Source organism: Echinops telfairi, unplaced genomic scaffold (genome assembly GCF_000313985.2).
Source record: "Echinops telfairi isolate 266 unplaced genomic scaffold, ASM31398v2 ScPeMD7_1;HRSCAF=3_1, whole genome shotgun sequence".
In the NCBI taxonomy this organism is placed as follows: domain Eukaryota; kingdom Metazoa; phylum Chordata; class Mammalia; order Afrosoricida; family Tenrecidae; genus Echinops; species Echinops telfairi.
This window is the reverse complement of record NW_022103897.1, coordinates 2,972,000-2,978,266: the sequence shown is the minus strand read 5'-3', so window position 1 is coordinate 2,978,266 and position 6,267 is coordinate 2,972,000.

The following is a 6,267-nucleotide window of genomic DNA, read 5'->3' as shown; positions in this document are numbered from 1 at the left end:
GGTTGTGTGCCTCGATCTCCCCAAAGCGCTATTTTCTTCATAACAATTTCTTCTATTTTCATTTTATTTCAGAGCATTGCAGGCCACAAAAAATTACTTCGGGGGTTGCATGCGGTCCACAGGCCGCCAGTTTGACACCCATGCTCTAACCCATGAGGTCACAGTTAGTCAAAATCGACTCCATAATAATGGTTTGGTTTCTTGGGCTAATTAGAAAGATTGGGGCTTGAAAGTAAAGAAAACATGAAATTTTCCTGAGGAAAATAAAAACTTCTCGTGTAAACCAACTGCATAGTGCAAATATTTCAAATATTCTTTCCGTTAATTGGGTTCCTCCTCATTCTAGTAAAGTACCCATGAAAAATAAAGAGGCAGTACATAGCCTGAAATACACAATACATAATCAAGAGATATCCTAACAGGAATATAAACAACCCACATGACCATGGGTCAGAAAGACTCTCCGTTATTTCAGCTACAAATTTAACCACTAGCAGCCTTTTTCTCAAACTGGAAATCACAGCAATTTGCCAGGGAGGTTACACAGGAAAACATGATATGCTTTTCCTGAAGCATGAGTTTTGCTTACTTACTCTTTTGAAACATTGTGATTTGCTTCCAATAATGCAACATTGTCCCCTATAGAGTAGTCTTGAGGAATTGATAGAGAAAATAGCAACAACAACAAAAAAGCGTCAACCACTTTGAAGGCTCCCAATGTTCTTACTGGCTCAATGTGGCTCTGAAGTCAAGTCTATGGAAGAGTGGTTAAAATATGGAAGAATTTAGAAGAGGGTGGGTGGCAGTGGGATGGGGAATGCCCCATGAAGAATTAAAGATGGTGGGCTCCTGAAGCAGATATTTAACGTACCTCCTCCTTCCCCCGACCCCCAACGCTGTGTTATGTAATGCTGCACTGTTCACCTGTGTCCTCCCTGCCTTCCACATCCACCTCAGCACCCCCTCCCTATGGGCTTTCTAAACTTTCATGGAGAAGTCACTCCCAAGAAATGTTTGAAGTAAGACTGAGGAATGCTAAGAAAGAGGGTCTTTGCTCTGACCCACATGGGGTCACCATGAATCAAGATGGATTCACTGCCAACTGGTAGTTTTTTGGTTTTTTGCTCTTGGGCCACTCCCTAAGTCAGCAATTCTCAACCTGTGGGTGGCGACCCCCTTGGAGGTTGAATGACCTTTTCATAGGAGTCGCCTAAGACCATCGGAAAACACATATTTCTGATGGTCTTAGGAACCGAGACACTGCTCCTCTATCCATCTCCGGGGGTCCACCCACATATGAGTACCCGGTGTGAAGACTGTTATCCATGCTCCGCCATGCTTCAAGAAAAAATTTCATTTATTTGTAATTAGAAATAAATACTTTACACTATAGAATTACATACTGTTTTTGTGATTACATAATCAGTATGCTTTAATTATGTTCAATTTGTAACAATGAAAATACATCCTGCATATCAGATATTTACATTATTATTCAGAACAGTAGCAAAATTACAGTTATGAAGTAGCAATGAAAATATTTTGTGGTTGGGGGGTCACCACAACATGAGGAAATGTATTAAAGGGTTGTGGCATTGTGAAGGTTGAGAACCAGTGCCCTAAGCAAACCTGGATGTCGTTTGACTGTAATTTGGTTATCCTAGGAAATCTGTCCACTATACAAACAAAATGATTTATTTGAAATGGGAAAATAATAGTCCTCTTCTCTATTGCATTTCTCGTTGTGGATAAGTAATTTTTTTTGGCATTTTATGCACATCATACAATTCAATCATATCAAGAGGAATTGTACAATTGTCATCATATCCAAAGCTAAAACATTTCTTCTTCCTTGTAATCATTGTTATTCATGTACATTTTTTTCTAATTGTGGCAAAAATATACACAACAGAACGTTCTCCAATTCCACAACTTTGACTTGTATAATTCACTAGCATTGATTATACTCTTCATGCTATACAGCCACTATTGATATCCTCGTCCAAATTCTATGACCATCGACAAACTCAATGACCCCTACACGAAAACTCTTCCCCTCTCACATTTGGTATTCATAATCCTTCTTGATTGGTGTCCTTATTTGCAATATTTTTTTGTGTGTGTGTGAATTTTATTCATCCACATATCACACAAATCAATAGTTCAATCGTATCAAGAAGAGTTGTAGAATCATTACCCCAATCAATTTAGGAGCATTTCTCTCCTTACAACCCTCCCTTGGTTAAATCGCTTTTAAAATGAGTTGTATAATCAGCATTAGTTCTAGTGCCCCCTTCCACATACATTGTTTGTTCCCCCAACCCCTTCAATCTCCCTATCTCCCACCCCCCACCCCAAATCCCCTATAAACCATTTCATCGATTATTATCTCTATGTATCTACTCCTGTGCTTCACAACCTGGAAAACCCCACAGAAACAATAAAAAACTGAAACAAAGTGTGATAGTTAAGGTTTATTGTGCCATCCTGGCCAATGAGCACATGTGGGATTAATTGAAGGGCAGTTTAATGGAAGGGTGGAGAGATAAATGGCTCAGCCAGCCTCATCTATCTTTTCTCTTGTTCTCTAATGGTCCAACCAATGTGTGGCTTCTTTCGCTAGTTCTCTGCCTCAGCTGGCAAGGTTCACTTCCTCTGAGATATCCCTCAGAAGATGCATGGACCTACCCTGATGCAGCCCTGGGTGCTGGAGAAGCCGATTGGAGACTCCTGCCAGCGCTGAGATGCACACACTCGCTTATTTGGCTTTTCTCATGCATTAGGTGTCATTGCATGTGTTTTGTGAAATTGAGGAGGACTTTCTAGATCGGTGTCAGACATAGGGGTTAATGTTGGCCTTATGGGCTTGGATAGCACTGGTTTGGAATGCTTTCTTAATGTGCACTTGTCCTTTATATAAAACTCTCTCCTATAAAATATGAGTGTCTATGAATTTTGTTTCTCTATTCTACTCCGACTAACACACAAAGTAAAGTGGTAAGGATAAAATTATAATAAATCAGAGATAAAAATGCAAATAATGAGTAAGAAAAAAGAGACCACCATGAATTCTTAAAAGGCCAGGGAAGACATTTTTGTCATGGAAAAAGCAAGAAATACTACTAGCACCTAGAACAATTTCAGGTTGGTTCAAGAGAGAGGTCAATTAACCAAGTATCAAGTTTGATCCAGTATAATCATGCCTGCAATAATCTCTATCTCATAATAATTCTGTTTGAGACCCTTGCCTGTGGTTAGAGAGGATCTGCCAGCATCTTAATCTGACTAGATACTCTGCAGATGGGTTTGGGGTTCACACTGTCCTCCATAGCCTTCTACAAATTGGTTGTTCACAATTTAGATTCTGATACTTTTCCCTTTGTCGTATTTGAATTTTGCTATTGTTGTTTTTGGATCACACACGCTGGTGTGCTTCTTCCATGTGGACTTAGTTGACTCCTTGCTTAGATGGCTGCTTGTTTGAATATAAGCCTTTAAAATCCCAGCCACTATTCCAACTGATAGCCAGCCACCACCTCCTTTCTTCACCACACTTTGCTACAGCACCTTATCTTTAGTGGTCCCTTCATGAGGGTGAGTATGGAGCAGGGCTATGTTATCAGAACTAACTGTTCTTGGATTGGGGCTAGTGTTCAGTGGAGGCCCAGCATCCATTTGCTTGTCCCTGGGATGTGCATGTCTCAGGTTTACTTTGTCAGTTATCTTATGACAAATGCAAAACCCCATACGACCAACTGTCCCAACAACAGTAACAAACCAATGAGCACATAACAATAGACAAACACACAAACAAAAACTAGCAACCTAAAGGCCAGAAAACAAATACCCATAGAAACAGAAAAGTAAGGCATTGGCAACCATTCCCCTGAGGTATAGGCAATGCACTTGTAATATCATCAATTCTCGAGATGACACATCACTCTGGGCAATGTAGTTATGAGGAATCTATGCCAAGACATTTCCACCATGAGCCATAAACCATGAGTTGTTGGTCCACACAGTTCGATCTCCCACCTTCTGCTTCCCCTCTTATCTGAGTAAAGGGTTCTCAGTCCAAGAGTGCAGGCACCTTGGAGGCAGGGCTCAGTTGATTCTGCCTGACCTCTATGATAAGTCCTTCTGATGCATCCCTCAAGGTCAGCATTCAAGGTCATCATGGTGTTTAGGCCATGGTGTGTTTCGTCAAGGGTTGGGTAGAAAAATATTTGTAGTGTCTACCCGGGGACATAAAATCTGGTCCAGTGTACCCATAAGTTCCCTACAATCATTGTTCAGCATCCCTTTCCGATGTGAGGTTACTTCTCCCCGATCACTCCCCATATTCACTAACAGAACTACCAGTGTCTCCTCCAAAGTGTAGATACGTCTCCCCTGGTCTTGGCTTGATGTTCTTGCAATGTTCTCCTTTCATTCCAGTGGAGGGCCATTGATTTCAACCTCCATTGTCTCAATGTTGTATAGTCAAGCCAAGTAGATGGCTTTCTCCCATATCCCTCCTCTTAAAGGGGTGACCCCAGACAATGTGAAGATGCCTCCTTCAAGATGGCTCTCACAAAGTGCCTAAAGGGGAGGTGATATATGGTTCGTGGCCAGTGCATAGCCTTCTCCCCTTTTGTTCTGGAATTGGTCCTTAAGATTTGTTTATTTGGTGTTTGTCCTTATAGTAGTGGGCTCATACAATACTTTTCCTTTTGTGATTGACTTACTTCACTCAGCATAATGGTTTCCCAGTCCTTCCATGCCATGCGGTGTTCCATGCTTAATGAATAAATTTTCATTGAGACTTATTTAGCAGTTTCCTGTGAATTCTTATCACCTCTGAAGGAGTTAGCCCAATCAATGAAACACAAAGTTTTCGGACCTCAAAATCTAAAAACCCAAGCTAAATTAATCCAGACTAAATGTCTATTTTTCTTACATGGGACTCACATATTCCACTTGAAAGGCTTGCAGTTGTTCGAGTATTTAGAGAGACTTGATTAGCTTAAGTCTGATTTGAAGAGTGAAACAGGGAAAGCGTGATACCCTTTGGCACCAGTTCCATTCTTATTTCCATAACAGCTTCAGGAAGTTAACCTCAACTAGGCTGCTCTATTACCATCTGTGTTTAGTCTGGGTTGACTAGCGAAACAATTTCATTGACACTCATATAGATGTGTAAGAGAGAGCTTTACATCAAAGAACAATTGTATAGTGAGGAAACATCCTGTCCCAATACAGATCAAGTCTGTAATTCCGATATTAGCCCATTTGTCTGATACTAGACCACAAATTCCTCTTTAGATTCACTCAGCACATGCAATGACGTCAAATGCAGGAAGATCAAAGGCCAGTGGCTAGAAAGTTTTGTGGATCCTGTGGTGGTGGAAGCATCTCAAGGCTGGCACGGTCTCCACATGGCTCCTTTGGCTCTCTGAGTGTCTCAATAGCGGGAAAGGAAAGGCAGAGAGAAAGGGGGTCTGACCTCCAGAGAGCTATTTATTTCCGTTGTTCTTGCAAATGAGGTCATCAAGCTGTAACCTGATTGACAGGCTAAATTCCACCCCTTCTATGTTAGTCTGGGTTGACTAGAGAAACAAATTCATCAAAGAGTAATTGTATATTAAGAAAACATCCCAGCCCAAATCAAGTCCGTAAGTCCAATATTTGCCCATATGTTCGATACCAGTCTTTAAATTCTTCTTCACACTCATACAACACATGCCATGACACCGAATGAGGGAAGATCATAGGCCGGTGGGGGGAAGGTCTTATAGATACAGTGGTAGTGGAAGCATCTCAGCACTGGCATGGGTCTCCATGTGGCTCCTCCAGTTCCAGGGCTCTGGCTGCATAAGTATAGCTCCATGGCGCTTGTCAGCAAGAAGGTCAAGCAGAAAGTATGTCTGCCCTCCAGTGAGCTATTTATCTCCTTCATGCCTCCTTCAAGCTGCGACCTGATTGACAGGCTAGATGCCACTCCTTCGAAAGTTGATAGGAGATTATGTAATGACCACACTTTCACCCTTAATACCCTCAAGTTGACAGGAGATTATAGAATTACCATGCCATCTCACACCAAATCCCTATTTTGCTCAGATTCCTTCCTTGATATACAAAGCATCTCTCAGAATGTGGTCCTCAGATAATTCCCCTTAGATAGACATCACCTGGAGATATTAGAAATACAAACTCCCCAGTGCCACCCCAGACCTGCTGCATCCAGAACCCTGAGAGCAGGGTCCAGTAATCTGTGTCTTAATCAAC